The sequence below is a fragment of the Leopardus geoffroyi genome, chromosome D4 (genome assembly GCF_018350155.1).
Source record: "Leopardus geoffroyi isolate Oge1 chromosome D4, O.geoffroyi_Oge1_pat1.0, whole genome shotgun sequence".
Taxonomy (NCBI): domain Eukaryota; kingdom Metazoa; phylum Chordata; class Mammalia; order Carnivora; family Felidae; genus Leopardus; species Leopardus geoffroyi.
In genome coordinates this window covers 1,962,880-1,980,960 of record NC_059342.1, presented here as the reverse complement: position 1 = coordinate 1,980,960, position 18,081 = coordinate 1,962,880, and the positions used below count along the sequence as shown (strand labels likewise).

General features: G+C 40.3%; 1 protein-coding gene, 1 long non-coding RNA gene and 1 pseudogene across 8 annotated transcripts in view; 2 read left to right on the top strand and 1 right to left on the bottom strand.

Moving 5' to 3' along the window:
* LOC123593769 overlaps nucleotides 1–3,916 on the top strand; it is a 67,085-nt gene extending 63,169 nt beyond the window's left edge. The window contains exon 2 of the long non-coding RNA XR_006710492.1: nucleotides 3,719–3,916. This is a non-coding gene — a long non-coding RNA (uncharacterized LOC123593769). The remainder of the gene's footprint in view (nucleotides 1–3,718) is intronic.
* ZNF169 (zinc finger protein 169) overlaps nucleotides 1–14,096 on the bottom strand; it is a 56,172-nt gene extending 42,076 nt beyond the window's left edge. For 4 of the 7 annotated variants that reach the window (XM_045470241.1, XM_045470244.1, XM_045470247.1 and 1 more), the window contains exon 1: nucleotides 6,059–6,166. The gene's annotated coding sequence lies outside the window, so the exon portion shown is untranslated. Of the gene's footprint in view, nucleotides 1–5,434; nucleotides 5,880–6,058; nucleotides 6,167–13,885 lie in introns of those variants that run through there. The other 3 variants (XM_045470243.1, XM_045470245.1, XM_045470242.1) reach the window with 3 other exon arrangements.
* On the top strand, nucleotides 11,747–13,382 carry LOC123593768 (annotated as a pseudogene).
* Nucleotides 14,097–18,081: the final 3,985 nt, after the last annotated feature.

The following is an 18,081-nucleotide window of genomic DNA, read 5'->3' as shown; positions in this document are numbered from 1 at the left end:
GAATAAGCCCTAGACTAGAGGAAGCAGAAGAACAGATCAGTGACCTGGAGGACAAAAGTAATGGAAAGCAATCAAGCTTAACAGGAGAAAAAATAATAATGAAAACAAAAAACTCAGTGACACCATCGAGAGTAATAATATATGCATTATAGGGATCCAAAAAGAAGAGAGAAAAGGGAACAGAAAATTTATTTGAAGAAATAATGGCTAAAAATGTCCCATATCTGGGGAAAGGAACAGAATTCCAGATCCAAGAGACACAGAGAGTCCCCCACAAAATAAATTCAAGACACATAGTTATTAAAATGGCAGAAAATACTGATAACAAGAGAATTTTAAAAGCATCGAGAGAAAAAAGTTACCCACAACAAAACCCCAAAAGGCTATCAGCTGATTTTTCAGAAGAAGCTTTGCAAGCCAGAGGGAGTGGCATGATATATTCAAAGTGCTAAAAGGAAAAAACCTGCAACTAAGAATCTGGCAAGGCGAGGGGCACCTGGGTGGCTAAGTTGGTTAAGCGTCTGACTTCGGCTCAGGTCACTATCTCGCCGTTTGTGGGTTCGAGCCCCGCATCGGGCTCTGTGCTGACAGCTCGGAGCCTGGAGCCTGCTTTGGATTCTCTGTCTCCTTCTCTCTCTGCCCCTCCCCCACTTGTGCTCTGTCTCTCTCTGTCAAAAATAAATAAATGTAAAAACAAAAAAATTTTTTAAAGAATCTGGCAAGGCTATTATTCAGAATGAAAGGATAAATAGCTTCCCAGACAAACAAAAGTTAAAGAAATTCATGACCACTAAACCAACCCTGTAAGAAATGTTAAAGGAAACTTCATGAGTGGAAAGAAAAGGCCAGAACCAGGAGTAAGAAAAGTAGGAAGCATAAAAGCAGTAAAATTAAGTACGCCCATAAAAATCAGTCAAGGGATTCACAAAATAAAACGATATAAAGTATGACACCATATAACTAAAACATGGGAGGGAGAGGAATAAAGAACGGGTTCAAACTCCTACAGCCATCAACTCATTATAAACTGCTATATGCATAAGATGTCATCTATAAACCTAATGGTAATCACAAATCAAAAGCCAATAATAGATATGCAAAAAAAAAAAGGAAGTAATCCAAATATATCACTAAAAAAAACCCAGAAAACTGTGAGAAGAGACCAAGAGAAAAAAGGAACAGAAAAGAACTACAAAAAAAAATCATAAAACAAGTAACAAAATGGTAGTAAGTACATACCTGACAATAATCATCTTGAATGTAAATGGACTAAATGCTACAATCAGAAGACACAGGGTGGCAGAATGGATTAAAAAGAAACAAACAAACAAAAAAAAAAGCAAGATCCATCTATATGCTGCCCAAAAGAGCCAGACACACGCAGATTAAAAGTTAAGGGATGGAAAGGCATTTATCATGCAAGTGGTAGTGATAAGAGAGCCAAGGCACAGTGTCAGAGAAAGTATGCCAAGCCTGTTTTTAACCTGTGAACCTGACACTGTGCCTTGGCTCTGACACTGGCCATAGCAACATTTTTCTAGATATATGTCTCCTGAGGCAAGGAAAACAAAAGTAAAAATAAACCATTGGAATTACATCAAAATAAAAAGCTTCTGCACAGCAAAGGAAATAATCAAAAAACCTAAAAGACCTACTGTATGGGAATATATATACTGGCAAGGTACGTATGCAATAAAGGGGTTAGTATCCAAAATATATAAAGAATACAAAATATATAAAGAACTAATACAACTCAACACCAAAAAACAAAACAAAAACAAAAACTAGTCCAATTACAAATGGGCAGAGACAAGAACAAACATTTCTCCAGAGAAGACAGATGGCCAACAGACACATGAAACGATGCTCAATATCACTCATCAGGGAAATGCAAATCCAAAGCCACCTTACACCTGTCAGAATGGCTAAAATAAAAAATAAAGGAAACAACAAGTGTTGGCAAGGATGTGGAGAGAAGAAAACTTTGTGCTTTATTGATGGGAACGCAAACAAGTGCAGCCACTGTGAGAACAGTATGGAGGTCCCTCAAAAATTAAAAATAGAACTACCATATGATGAAGTCATTTCACTACTGGGTATTTACCCAAAGAATATGAAAACAGTAACACAAACAGATATATGTACCCCTATGTTTGTTGTAGCATTATTTACAAGAGCAAAGATATGGAAGCAACCTAAATGTCTATTGATGGATGGATAAAGATGTGATACACACACGCGCGCACATACACACATAGTGGAATTAATCAGCCATAAAAAAAGAATGAAATCTTGTCATTTACAACAAGAATGGATCTAGAAGGTACAATGCTAAGTGAAACAAACCAGTCAGCAAAAGACAAATACCATATGGTTTCATTCATATGTGGAATTTAAGAAACAAAACAAATGAACAAAGGAAAAAAAGAGACCAAAAAAGACTTTTAACTATAGAGAACAAAGTGATAGTTACCAGAGAACAGGTAGGTGGGGGGATGGGTGAAACAGGTGAAAGGGATTAAGAATACACTTATCCTGATGAGTACTGAGTAATGTATACAATTGTTGAATCACTGTATTGTACACCTGGAACTAATACAACAGTGTATGTTAACTATACTGGAATTTTTAAGAGAGAAACCCCTCAAAATGGGTTTCTCACCTAAATGTGAGAACTGAAACCATAAAATTCCTAAAAGAAAACAGAGGCAGTAATTTCTTTGACATCAGCCATCACAGCATTTTCCTAAATATGTCTCCTCAGTCAAGAAAAACAAAAGCAAGAATAAACTATTCAGACTACATCAAAATAAAAAGGGTTTTCACAGTAAAGGAAACCATCAGCAAAACAAAAAGGCAACCTACTGAATGGGAGGAGATATTTGCAAACAATATATCCAATAAGTGGTTAATATCCAAAATACATAAAGAACTTCTACAGTACCACAAAAAATAATTTTCTTAATTGTCAAAGGACCTGAATGACATTTTTCCAAAGAAGACATACAGATGGCCAACAGACACATGAAAAGATGCTCAACATCACCTATCATCGGGGAAGTGCAAATCAAAACTACAATGAAATATCACCTCACACCATTCAGAAAGGCTAGTATTAAGAAGACAAATAACAAGTGTTGGTAAGGATATGATGAAAAAAGAACCCTTACATACACACTGTTGGTAGGAATGTAAATTGGTACAACCACTGTGTACAACAGTATGGAGTTTCTTCAGAAATTTAAAAATAGAATACCATATGATCTAGTAATTTCACTATTATTTACCCAAAGAAAATGAAAATGCTAATCTGAAAAGATACATGCACCCCTATGTTTATTACAGCATTATCTAAAATAGCCCAGATACGGAAACAATGTGTGCCTGTTGATAGATAAATGGATAAAGAACAAAAATACATGAACCAACAAAAAACAGACTCACAGAGAACAAAATGGTGGTTGTCAGAGGTGAGGTGGTGGAGGTACAGGCAAAATAGATAAAGGGGATTAAGAAAAACTTCCAGTTATAAAATAAGTAAGTTATGGAGATGAGAAGGAGTATAACATTGTATGGTGACAGATGGTGGCATTTGTTGTGGTAAGCACTGAATAATGTGTAGAATTAAGTCAATATGTTGTATACCAACTGATAATAATAATGTATGGTAATTATATTTCAATCAAATTTAATAAAAAAATGTTTTAATTCCTAACAGATGCATACTGAAGTATTCACTGGTAAAATGATATCTGGGATTTGCTGCAAAATACTTCAGCAGAGAAAACCAAAAAGGAAGAGGGGAAGAGCAGAATGTTGACAACTGCTGAAGCCGATGCACAGATGCTCTTTGAAAATTCTCGCTATCTTTGTATTTGTAAAATTTTCATAATAAATTTTAAATTTAATAATCCCATTTCCCTCCACACCCTCAAAACTAAGAAAAGTAGAAGAAACTTTAAAGGTAGTGTCATTAATGTCACCAACAGAAGTTCATGTCATTAGGGGCTGAGACCAAGGATCAGGAGAAAAATTGGGGGTGTGGGGAGACTGGTGGCTCAGTTGGCTAAGTGTCCAACTTAGCTGAGGTCATGATCTCACGGTTTGTGGGTTCAAGCTCCACATCTGCCTCTGTGCTGACAGCTCAGAGTCTGGAGCCTGTTTCAGATTCTCTCTCTCTCTCTCTCTCTCTCTCTGCCCCTCCCCTGCTCGCGCTCTCTCTCAAAAATAAACATTAAAACATTTTATGAAAATGAATTTAATTAGCATTAGATGTATGAGACAGTCTAAAAATAGAGCACCTCTCTTTTTAAATTTTCATTAACTTTGAAAGTTAAAGAACAGCTAGCTCCGTGGTAAAAGTTATTTAATCCTCTACTGTACCATTTACCTTCCTACAAAATGAATATTCTACCACATAATGTGCAAGATGGCTGAGGAAATAAAAATATGGCCAATACAAGACTACTGTTCTCAAAACAGCACTTCTCACCATCTTTGTTTTGGCAACACCACAAGGCCCTGAGAATACAGCAGAGTGAACGTATGGAGATGCTGAAAAGCTCCTGAATTCACGAAGGCAGAGGATGTGCCCGAGGACACCCTGTGCAGGAATGTGTCCTTTCAAGAACAAGCCTGAGCCCCACAGGGCATACTACACACACACTAAAGTGGACACCACAAGTACAGGAGGAGGTGGTGCCCATCCACAACAGGCTGCCAGGGCCCTAGGAGTCCTCCCCTCCCTAACAGGCAGTTAGTTCCCTCTGGACTGAGGGGGAGTAGGGAGGGGAGACTGCTTCAGGGCCCACCTGGGCACACCAGAAGTAGTTCCCACCTTAGGAGTCTCTCCTGGCCCAGAGAGCAGGCTGGAAACCTCCAAGTATGCAAGTGGGTTCCACTCCACTAAAGTACTGGAAGCAGGCAGGGAAGGTAAGGACCACCCCAGGAACAGAGTCAGGGTGTGGGTTTTAGAGCACACCTGCTCTCAACGCATGCTGACGCCCAGATTAACCCTCTATGTGCCGGGGAGTGGGGGGGGGGGGGGGGGGAAACGGCTTAATAAAAACACACGTGAATGTTTTCGAGCACTTAGCATGGGTCAGACACAAGTTTTAACTCTTTCCACACTCCACTCCAGGAGGTTCGCTACCTTGCCCAGGATGAGTCAGTGAGAAAGGGGCAGGTCTGGATTTGAACTCTCGCTAAAAGGAAGGGGGGTCGGGGGCTCCGACGGCAAGCCTGGCATAGGCCCGTGGGCAGACACAGTGCCCAAAGAGATGTACACTTGGGGGTTGCAGGCTGGGGGAGAAAAGATAGGGTTCTCATTGATAACTGGTGGATCAGACTGATGAACCCACAGAACTTCACGGCTACTCCTGGGTACGCTCGAGTTTCATTTTCACAAAGGAAAGTTTAAGGCCGGAGTTCTTACCATTCATTTCCCTCTCCCACCTCCGGTGACTAGGGGATCTAGGGAAAGTGCTCTGCCCGGCAGGGTCCCCTCCAATGGCACCACCCCATGCTCCTGGAAGGGCCCCAGGAGGGGGCTGACACAAGCGGAAAGCGCCGAAGGGGACCCAAGGGCTCCCCACGCAACCCGGGGATGTCTGACCCCGCCGGCCCCTTCCAACGCCCCGAGGAGCCCACGGTCCCGAGGCAGCTGACCCGAGTCTCCGCCCGGGCTGCCCCCACCATCGAGGCGAGGTTGGGTATCTGCCCCAGGCCAATCTTCCTCCAAAACCTGGGGGCAGGTGGCCAAGCGGCACCCGCATCACCAGAGCCGGCTTCGCCGAGCAGCGCCGCCCCACCGCCCATGTGCCCCAAGTCACCCAGGCCAGCCCGGCTCCTCCAGGACGGGACGCTGGGCCCCCAGCCCCGCCTGACGGCGCTTCCCCCAGACTCCCGCCCACAGCCCCTCCCAGGTGGGCCGCCCCAACCCCGCCGGGAAACCCAAACCTCCAGCAACCCGCGGCGACAGCGAACCGACCCCGTCCGCTCTCGCCCGGCTCTCCCCACCGAAGTGCCCCGGAACGGCGGCAGCGGCGGAATCACTCACCACAAGCGCGCAAGGACGGTCACCAGCCACCAGCGACGCCGGCGGGCGCAGGACAGCACTACCCACAGTGCTCCGGGGTGCGCTACCCACAGTGCCCCGGGACGCGGGACTGCGCTACCCACAGTACCCTGGGAGAGGGTCTTCAATACCCACAATGCCTCAGACCACAGCGCGCCGCGCCGCCACCTCCCGGACAGGGCGGGGTCTAGGGCGACCTCATCTGGTACTTGCCCCTGCGCTCCATGGGCTGCCTTAACTGAAGGGATTGGGTTACAGCCCGTTCGTTGGGCTCTTGAAGAGATTGTGAAAAGTCAGGTGAGCAAAATCAAACTGACTTTCAGGTGCAAGAGAAGGGTGGTTTAGGTGAGCAGAAGGTCGTCTTAATTTATAGAGCCTTGTAATTTTCGTTTAATAATAATAATAAAGTCAGTTACCTGGATGTGTGCTTGTCCTCCATCCTGAAGATTCGCCCCTGTGAATCTTAATTTGAATAACAGTATGAAATAAACGAACTTCTTAAAAAATGCCAAAGGTACTGGCATTTTTCTTTGTTAAAGAAGCTCATGAAGTTTTTTTAAAAAAACATAGGGGTGCATGGGTGGCTCAGTTGGTTGAGCTTCCAGCTCTTGGCCTCGGCTCAAGTCATGATTCCAGGATCATGAGACTGAGGCCCCCCCACCCACCCTGTGTCCGGCTCAACTAGCCCTGAGAAATGAGGCTGGTATGCACCATGAAAATGTTGTAAAACTGGCCAAACAGCACAGATTTGTCAAACCACCTGACTGGTAAAAGGGGTTCACAGGTGAATTCTCCCAAACATTTAAAGAAGAGTTAATGCCTATTCACCATAATCAAGTGGGATTTTTTTCAGGAATGCAAGGAATATTGACAAATATTTACTATTCACAAATCAATGTGATTTGCCACATCAAGAGAAAGGATTAAAATCATATGATCATCTCTATATATGCAGAAAAAGCATTTGACAAAGTACAACATCCATTCATGATAAAAATTCTCGACAAAGTAGGTTTAGAGGGAAGATACTGCAACTTAATAAAGGCCATATATGAAACACCTGCAGCTAGCATCATTTACAATGGTAAAAAGCTGAGAGCTCTTCCTCTAAGGTCAGGAACGAGACAAGGATGGCCACTCTTGCCACTTTTATTCAACATAGTACCAAAAGTCCTGGCCACAGCAATCAGACAAGAAAAATAATAGGCGTTCATATTGGCAAAGAAGAAGTTAAACTGTCACTATTTGCAGATGACATAATAGTATACATAGAAAATCCTAAAAGACTCCACCAAAAAACTAGAATAAGTCGGTAAAGTTGCAGGATACAAAATTAATTCCCAGAAATTGGTAGCATTTCTATTCCCTAATAATGAAGTAGCAGAAAGAGAAATAAAGAAAACAGTCCCATTTACAATTGTACCAAAAAAGAATAAAATACCTAGGAATAAACTTAAAGAGGTGAAAGACCTGTACTCTGAAAACTATAAAACATTGATGAAAGAAATTGAAGATGACGCAAATGAAAAGATACTCCATGCTCATGAATTGGAAGAATGAATTGTAAGAATGAATTGGAGGAATAAACATTGTTAAAATGTCCATAATACTCAAAGCAATCTACAGATTTAATGCAATCCCTATCAAAATACCAATAGCATTTGTCACAAAACTAGAAGAAATAATACCAAAATTTGTGTGGATCCACAAAAGACCCAGAATAGCCAAAGCAATCTTGAGAAAGAAAAACAAAGCTAGAGGTATCACAATTCCAGATTTCAAAATATACTACAAAGCTGTAGTAATCAAATCAGTATGGTACTGGCACAAAAGCAGACACATTGATCAATGGATCATAATAAAGCACCCAGAAATAAGCCCACTATTATACAGTCAATTAATCTACAACAAAGGAGGCAAGAGTATACAGTGGGGGAAAAGATATTCTCTTTAACAAATAATACCAAGGGGCAACTGCGTGGCTCAGTTGGTTGGGCACCCAACTTCAGCTCAGGTAATGGTCTCGCAGTTCGTGGGTTTGGGCCCCGCGTCTAGCTCTGTGCTAACAGCTGTTAGCCTGGAGCCTGCTTCCGATTCTGTGTCTCCCTCTCTCTCTGCTCCTCCCCCTCTCTTTCTCTCTTCCTCTCTCTCTCTTTCTCAAAAATAAACATTAAATTTTTTTTTAATTTTAAAAAATAAATAATACTGAGAAAATTGGACAGCCACATGTAAAAGAATGAAACTGGACGACCATGCAAAAAAATAAACTCAAAATGAATTAAAGGCATAAATGTGAGACCTGAAACCACTAAAAATCCTGAAAAAAACAGAGGCAGCAATTTCTCTAACATAGGGGACATTTTTCTAGTTATGCATTCCAAGAGAAGGAAAACAAAAACCAAAATAAATTATTGGGACTATACCAAAATAAAAAGGGTTTGCATAGCAAAGTAAACCACCAATAAAACAAAAAGGCAACCTATTGAATTAGAGAAGGTATTTGCAAATGATACATCTAATAATGGGTTAATAGCCAAAATACAGAGAGCTTATATAACCGAACACCAAAAAAAAAAAAAAAAAAATCCAATTTAATAAATGAGCAGAAATTCTGAATAGACATTTTTCCAAAGAAGACATATGTATGGCCAAGAGACACATGAAAAGATGCTCAACATCACTGATCATTAGTAAAATGCCAATCAACACCACAATGAGATATCACCTCACATCTGTCAGAATGTCTAAAATCAAAGAGATAAGAAACAAGTGTTGACAAGAATATGGAGAAAAAGGAAACTTCATACACTGTTGATGGGAATGTAAACTTTTATAGCCACTGTGGAAAACAGTATAGAGGTTCTGCAAAAGTTAAAAATAGAAATACTATATGATCCGATAATTCTACTATTGAGTACCCAACAAAAACTAAAATACTAACGTGAAAAGATACATGCACTCCTATGTTTATGGCAGCATTTATCTATAAGAGCCAAGTTATGGAAGCAACCTAAGTGTCCCATCAATAGACAAATTGATTAGGAAGATGTGGTATGTATACACACATACACACACACACACACACACACACACACACACACACACAATGGAATATTATACAACCATTAAAAAGATGAAATCACGCCATTCATAAAAACATGGATGAACCTAAAGAGTATCATGCTAAGTGAAATAAGTCAGACTGAGAAAGACAAATAACATGATTTCACTGTGTGGAATCTTAAAAAAAATGAATAAACAAATAAGCAGAATCAGAACTTTAAATACAGAGAAGAAATCAATGGTTGCCAGAGAAGAGGAGAGTGAGGGCATAGGAAAAATGGGTGAAGGGGAGGGGGACATACAGGCTACCAGTTATGGAATGAATAAATCATGGGAATAAAAGGTGCAGCATAAGGAATACAGTCAATAATATGATAGTGATGTATGGTGACAGATAGTAGCCACACTTACGGGGAATATAGCATAATGTATAAACTTTTCAAATCACTATGCTGTACACCTGAAACTATTATAATAGAGTGTGTCGATTACACTGAAATAAATAAAGTAAATTACTTTTGGTTAAATCAGTGCACATGAGGAAGGACCATAGTCATGTGTGTGTGTGTGAGAGAGAGACAGACAGAGACAGAGACAGAGAGAGTGTGTGTGCACATGAGCAGGGGAGGGACAATGGGAGAGGGAGACAGAGAATCTTAAACAGGCTCCACACTCAGCATGGAGCCCACCACAGGACTTGATCTCACAACCCTGGGATCATGACCTGAGCCAAAATCAAGAGTTCACACTCAACCAACTGAGCCACCCAGACACCCCTGACCATAGTCTTTTTAAACATAAAACTAGCTGGAGTACCAATGTGTGTTGGGGGGAGTATTCTCAAAGTATTTTGATGATGGGGATCCCATTTCTTAGAGATTTTTCTCTACAGCAAAGAGAAAAATCCTGAAAAAAACACAATTTCATCAGGAACAGTCTGGGTCCAGAAGGAATCAGACCAAAGCCAGCATGGTTCCAGTAGGAACAGGCAATTCCAAAAAGAAGTTGGGTTGAAGGCTAAATAAGTACTCTCAGAAAAAATAAAGCCTTAAAACAGATCCTGAATAAAGCCTAGAGAGCTGGAACACAAAGAGAAAAGAGCTCAAAATCCAGGAGAAAATCTACCCTCAAACTAAAGAGCCAGCAGGACCCAATGAGCCTGGTTTGCTCTGAGGGGACCAGCACCCATTTGCTTCCTAGTCTTGGAGTGGTTTAGGGTCTTTGCTGGATCTCACTTCTGATTAGCAAATAATGTTAACCTTAGGAATAAGACAGCCAGTTATTTAACCAGCAAAAGCTGGGTTTATTTGGGAACAGCATAGGATTGCAATCTGGGACAAGCAAACTCCAGCAAATGGTAGGCGAGCCCAGAAATTAAAAGAATGAAAAGTTCTTTTATAGAGGAAAGGGGGATTTGGGAGGAGATGTTGTAAACTACAAGTCCATTGGTGTAAACACGGAGCTGAAAGTGTAGTGGCTTCTCATTGGCTGAACTGTGACAGTCTCTCATTGGCTGGGAAGTTGCTAGGGAGGAAGAAATCTTACTTTCTCCTGCTGGGTTAGTAAATTAGTAGCTACAGTAGTGTCTACTTGCAAAGTGCACCTCTTCCTGTTGGGTCTGCAGTTGACCATGAGTGGTAATTCGGGAGGGTGTGACAGTTCTCCCTGCTGTCCTCCTGACTCAATGCTAAACCAGATTTCCTTTTATTAATTTTTACAAAGTAAATGTGAAAACACTTAAATCTATACTAATTAAAACTAAAATTATTTGACTAATACAAAAAAATCACTGATTTGATGTAATAGAACAGAGAGCTCAGAAACATCAAGGTCTTTATAAAGAGACACACCTCTTTTTCTAGGAATTTAACAAGTGTTTTCAAGTTACTTCCTATTAGCTTCTGCTCAAAATGAAGTAGCAGGAACCAGATTTAACCTCCTGCCTAAAATAACTTTTAAAAGGACAAAATATACCGGAAAGTAGGTTTGAAGACATTGGATATAAGACAATGAAGAGCAGTGACCCTTGGGAGGTCAGTAATAAACCTGGTGAGCCCTTGAACTTTCTGGATGGAGAGAAAGTTCAGGTCACAGTCCAGAGAAGGGAAACCCAAGTGGGGATGCTCCTCAAGTGTCAGCTGAGTGCTGACCAACACATGTGTGTGCAACCCCGAGCAAGGAACCACTGGATGGGATTAGAAAGAAATACTGTGAGCTCCCATAAGCCAGAAACCGTCCCTGTTCCCACCAGATAGAGTGAAAAATCTTCATAATTCACATGGCCTGGAATAAAGTACTCAAAAGGTTTTGTCTCAATAGTGGGGCAAAATTAGACCTGAATGCTTGATAGATAATTCTTATATTAAATTTGGGGGAGAAAACATATGTCTTAGGAATCTTAGAAGTCACTTTCATTTTTACATGAATTATGTATTCAGAATTACACATATTCTAATATAAATAAAATTTTAAAGAAGACTGAATTCATGGTCTCCATAAAGTGAGCTGTACACTTAATATGATCCAATCAAATAGCATTTGCATACGTTTCAACACCACAAAGCAATTATCTGGATGACTATATTTTCAATACAATGGTGACAAACAATAGAGCTTAATTTTCTGTATCATTAGCATTTTAATACAAAACTATAATAATCAGTGTGATGATGGTCTGAGTCAGCTGAACGGAACTAAAGGGAACTAGGAAGGAGACGGAGAAAGAGAGAGGAAAAGTGAGACAGTTTCAATTCAGTTTGAAGTGGTTGAGAAAATAGTTATTTGCGGGAAGTTAAGTTGGTTCACAAAAGAAATGTAAAAAGAGAAATCAGAGACATAACATGATGAAATATAAATGATTTTGCAAACCACTCTGTTCCATCTGGTGGTATGGAAGGGCTTTGCATGAATTATAACAAAGCAGAGACACGAAAAGAAAGCCTCAAGACAGCAGCACCAGGACAAATGTGCTCATGCTCGTACACAGAGATCTCTCTCATCTCACTGGGCTGAAGTTCAGTGGAAGTGACTGAGTCTGCTATGGAGAAAGAGAAGGTACATTTCTGGAACCTCGTTACTGGTGGCTTAAGTTTTGAAACCACAGAAGAAAGTTTGAGGAACCACTACAAACCATGGGGAAAATTTACAGACTGTGAGGTAACAAGGAATCCTGCAAGCAAGAGCTCAAGAGTATTGGGTTTTGTAACTTCTTCATCCATGGCAGAGATTGGTGCTATCATGGCTGCAAGATCTCATTCAAATGATGGGACAGCAGTTAAGTCCAAATGTGCTGTAGCAAGAGAAATCCAGAAAACCGGGAGCTCATGTAACTATGAAGAAGCTGCTTGTGATGGAATTAAAGACAATACTAAAGAGTATCAACCGAGAGATTATGCAAGGAATACAGAAAGCTTTATACCATTTGAGATCATTACTGATAGGCAGACTGGAAAGAGAAGAGGCATTGGTTTTATTACTTTTGATGACCATGATCCTGTGGATAAAATTGTACTGCAGAAATACCATACCACCAGTGGGCTTTGTGCAGACAAGAAACACAGGAGGTAAAAAGTTCTAGGAATGGCAGAGAAAGGTATTTTGCTTTGCAGGGTTAATGCAGAGGCAATGGATCAGGAGGCAAGTTTGGAGGAGGTTCTTGTGGATAAGGAAGAAGACATGGGCATGGAAGAGGGTTTCGGTGGCAGTTTTGGAGGCAGTACTGGTTATGCGGGACAAAAATGAAGATACAGTGATGGAGGACCTGGATGTGGGAACCGGGGTGGGGGCTACATAGGTGGTTTTGACAACTATGGAGAAGAAATTATGGAAGTGGAAAATGCAGTGACTTCAGATATTACAACTAGCAACCTTATGACTATGGTCCAGTGAAGAATGGACATTTTGGTGGCAGCAGGAACACAGGGAGAGCATATTGTGAAGGAAACTATGGTATAGGGAGGAGTGGAAGAAGTGAAGGCTGTGCAGGAAGAACCCAGTACTGACTTTCTTCCTGTTTTCCATGGGCTTCACTGTAGCCACTGAGCCGAGAAGTAATAAAACAGCTTTGGGCTTTCAAAATAACAATATTTAGAAAACTTATATCACAGACATGCATAAATATGGAATGATATGGTCATACTTCCCCCTAACATGTAATTATCCTGCATACAAATGAAGACACTAACCCTTTTTCCAAAAGACAATGCAAAGACCTTAAATGATGTTTACTGTTCTCCTTTGATATCACATAACTTAAATACTATAATGTAAAATTAACAATATTTAAAGACTATAATATAAAGTCAATGCAGCTTACATTACATCATAAGGGGATAAGAGAACAACAAAAACAAAGATACTGTATTATGTACACACACACACACACACACACACACACACACACATACACACATACAACCACAAGCATGTTCATAACAAAATAAGGAAGAAACATTCATGCCAATTACAGTTCTCATTTCTGTAACTAAGCACATGGTTGCAGCTGATATTGATAACTACCTTTATCACTGCCCATTCCATATTCTCTTTGCCCTCAGCAAATATCTCAGCTGCTCATGGTTATTTACCTGGTGGGGTGACCCAAGTCTTCATTCCTGAAGTTTTTGGGCCAGTAGCCAACCTGCCTAGATTGCATTGTTGTACTTTTCCATTGACTTTAACCACAGATAATGGCAATACTAAGATACCCTGAGGAATCTCCTCTGTTCCATATATACTCTTCCTTACCTCTATTGTGGAGTTGTTCAGCTTCTCTGGGTAGTCCAAATCAATCAGCCCAGCCAGCATAGCAACTCCTTTCTCTCCCTGTTGATTCAGAGGCATGAGGAGTCCAAAATGGCCAGATGGCAGTCTTAATTCCCAGTTTGATAAGATCATTGTTGTATCTCCTGGTGGAAGTATTCCTGCCTTTGGAACTAAGACTTCTAGGCCAGCAGAGTATAAGACTGTGGGTATAAGAGGCAAAAATATTGTTAGCAGGTTATTAGGGGTAGTTGTGAGTGATGCCACTCCCAATTCCATCCCTAGATTCCTGGACCTGTGAATCCTGGCTACGGGAGTAACAGCACCATATATTGAGTGGTGATTCAGAGTATATTTAGCCTTCTAAAGAATCTTGTCTCATTCCTACAATGTATTGCCACCTGACTGGAAATGTGGTGTGAATCACCACCCCTGCATCTTCCCAGTCCTTGATGGTAGCACTAATCTCAGAAATCCCTCCAGGAATTCAGTTCTACTTTTACTTTACTATTTTTCTAAGTAGAGACAGTTCTAGTGGCTTCCACTTGGCCTTTCCCACCATGGTAGCTCTTAATCCACAGGTCAGGGAATCCATGTGAGAATTCCTCAGTTACTGAGTCTATTTTAATGATGCATTCTAGAACTGGGGAAATAACCACAGGATGGTTTGGGGACCCACTTGGCCCAGTGTGAGAGGAATATGAGCCAAAACTCCATTTATCATGTAACATGCAAAATCCCTGATTTTAACTGGTGGACACCAGTGACATTTGAGTCTCCTGGAATTGGTGTCAGTTCAGAGCCCCCAAAAGTCTATTATTATTATTCCCTTTTCCCCAGTACAGAGTTAGCCTGGTAGAGGCTATAGGTTCCTTTGGGAAAGGCTGGGAAAACAACTAAAATAAATTTTAGCAGTATACCAGTGTCCTTCCTCAAGGGAACCCATTCTTCATTCAAGAATTTCTGGATCTAACTCAAGTCTGGTAATCTACTCAGGGGCTGTGACTCCCTATCTTTATTATTCAGGTACAACTTTCGTTCACTTGACCTAGAACTTTTCTCCTGATACAGACCAAGTAAAAATGTGGTAGGCTTCCAATCTACTTCACTTCTAAGGACGCCACAATCAACTGGCCAAAGTCATAGGTCTGGAAGCAGGGAGGTGGTAGGGTGGATTCTGAAGAGAATCAGCATTGTTTTGCAAGGCAACTGCCTCAAGGGACGCCATCAACAGTTTCCTGAGACAACACAGTTAGTCTCCTCAGACTGGGTGAAGAGGTTTCGACTACTGGCAAACAAGGCTTATCAGAATTTAGGTGCTCAATGTCCCCAGATTCATCAAGGTCTTTCCACACATCCCCATGCCAACGTTCAGAATCTCACTTCTTCCTAATCAAGAGACATCCTGCAAAGCTGGGAATTCAAAATGCGCTGTAAGTCATCCACTTACAAAACGCAATTCTGGGTTTGATTTTCAGCAACCTTAATCCTGTGGCTATAGGAGATAAGAGCCTCTTTCAGGAAAGACATAGACACTTTCAGGTCATTTATCTGGCACTTGAGCCAGAAATTTAAATCCCTGAACTCATCTGTTTCTTTCTCCACTTTGTTCAGTGATATTAGGAGCAACCAGCAAAGTTCATTATACTCATTAGTTTGACAAAAGTGTTTGAAAATATATACATTACCACTTAGATTCTTAGTTCTTATAAGTGTTTTATTAGAAGTATCCAATGATGTGGTTTCATTCATATGTGGAATTTAAGAAACAAAATGAAGAAAAAAAGAAACCAAAAAACAGACTCTTAACTATAGAGAACAAACCAATGGTTACTGGAGAAGTGGGTAGGGGGTGGGTGAAGGGGATTAAGAGAACTAAGTGAAGGGGACGAAGAGTATGTGTATCATGAAGAGCACTGAGTAATGTATACAATTGTTGAATCACCATAATGTAGACCTGAAACTACTATAACAATGTATGTTGACTATACTGGAATTTTATTTTTATTTATTATTTTTTTAAGTTGGCTTCACACACAGCACAGAGCCCAACACGGGGCTTGAACTCACAGCTCTGAGATCAAGACCTGAGCTGAGATCAAGAGTCAGATACTCAACTGATTAAGAGATATGGGTGCCCCAACTATACTGGAATTTTAAAAAATAAAATAAGAAGTATCCAATGATGATATTTTATATATCTCTATTGCCAAATCACATCACGGCTCTCTTTATTAACAGAAATAGAATAATTAGTATCTTTAAGTCTTATCAGGTTAGAGAGCCAATTTTAGAAACCCTAGAAGCAATTCAGAAATTTCATCCTTAAGATTCTATTCCTAGACGATTCTGGGAAGATGGTGAAGTAGGAAGCACCAGGAATCTGTCTCCTCATCCAAACAATTGCACTGGAAGAATCTATCTAATGTAATTATTTGGAACTCTGGAGTCTGTTGAAGGATCACAAGTTCCAGGGGAAGATTGGACAGTAAATTGTGGCCACGTTCATTCAACTCCAGCTCTTAGCACAGTAACAAATATCCCACATACCAGGAAGCTGTACTCGTGTTCCTGTAGCAGCTTGCACAGAGCTTGTGAAAGTTGAGGTAGGCAAAAAGAACTCTGTCCCTCAAGTATTGGAGTTCTGTGCTCTGATTGCTGCTTCTGAGTTCAGAGGTGCAAAGAGGTGGGCAGCCATTGTTGCTACACTGCCCCCTATTGTTGCAAGCCCCTCCCCACTCTGACTCAAGTGACTTCCAGAAGATTTAAAAGTCTAGAACTCATTATTTTTCCTTCATTTTTTGCTTTTCTCCCTTGGGAATGAGATATTAATGACTAGGACATTCAAAAACAACTGCATATATGGAGAACATTACAAAAGTGACAGTGTATGCCCAAGGAAAAGCTCAGAAAAGACATAAGAAGACATTAGGTTTATACCTCAGGTAGACTTTTGGCATGGAGAGCCTATAAAATTTTTAAAAACCCAATAACAATAACAGAGCAGCAAACCCTAGGGAAGTGGAGGGATTCAATTTTACCAGATTTACCACATTATTTTACCAGATTTACCACATTATTAAATTCAAATGTCTAGTGTTCAACAGAAAATCACAGACACACAAAGAAACAGGAAAGTATGGCCCATTCAAAGGGAGAAAGAAATAACAGAATCTGCCCCTGAAAAATACTTAATGGAAGATATATTAGACAAATAATTTGAAACAGTGGCCTTAAAGTTGCTCAAAGAACTAAAAGAAGCTGTGGAGAAAATCATGAAAACAAGGTGTGAACTAAATGGAATTATAAAGAAATATAAAAAATAAATAGAAGGGGCGCCTGGGTGGCGCAGTCGGTTAAGCGTCTGACTTCAGCCAGGTCACGATCTCGCGGTCTGTGAGTTCGAGCCCCGCGTCGGGCTCTGGGCTGATGGCTCAGAGCCTGGAGCCTGTTTCCGATTCTGTGTCTCCCTCTCTCTCTGCCCCTCCCCCGTTCATGCTCTGTCTCTCTCTGTCCCAAAAATAAATAAACGTTGAAAAAAAAAATTAAAAAAAAAATAAACAAATAAATAAAAATAAATAAATAAATAGAAATAAAGAAATAGAAAACCTAAATTTAAAAAAAGAAATTCTAGAGCTAAAAATACAGTAACTGATATGAAAATTTTATTGTAAGGATTCAAATACAGATTTGAGCAGGCAGGAGAAAGAATCAGTGAACTTAAAGACAGAACAAAGGTTGAGGCGCATAAAGAAAAAAGTTTGAAGAAAAGTTTAACAAAACCTAAGAGATCTATAGGACACCACCAAAAGAACCAACATTTGCATTGTGGGAGAGGAAAGAAAGAGGAGAGAGAGAAAGGGACAGAAAGAATATCTGAAAAAATAAAAGCTGAAAATTGCCCAAATTTGAATAAAGACATGAATATGAACATCTAAAAAGCTTCACAGACTCGACATAAGATGAACCCAAAGAGACCTACACTGTGACACATTATAATCAAACTTTCAAAAGACAAAGAATAAATCTTGAAAACAGCAAAAGGGAAGTGAATCATTACATACAAGGGATATTCAGTAAGAAAATCTGCAGACTTCCCATCAGAAGCTTTGGAGGCCAGAAGATAGTAGGTCAATATATCCAGAGTGCTAAAAGAAAAAAAAAAAAAAAAAAAAAAAAAC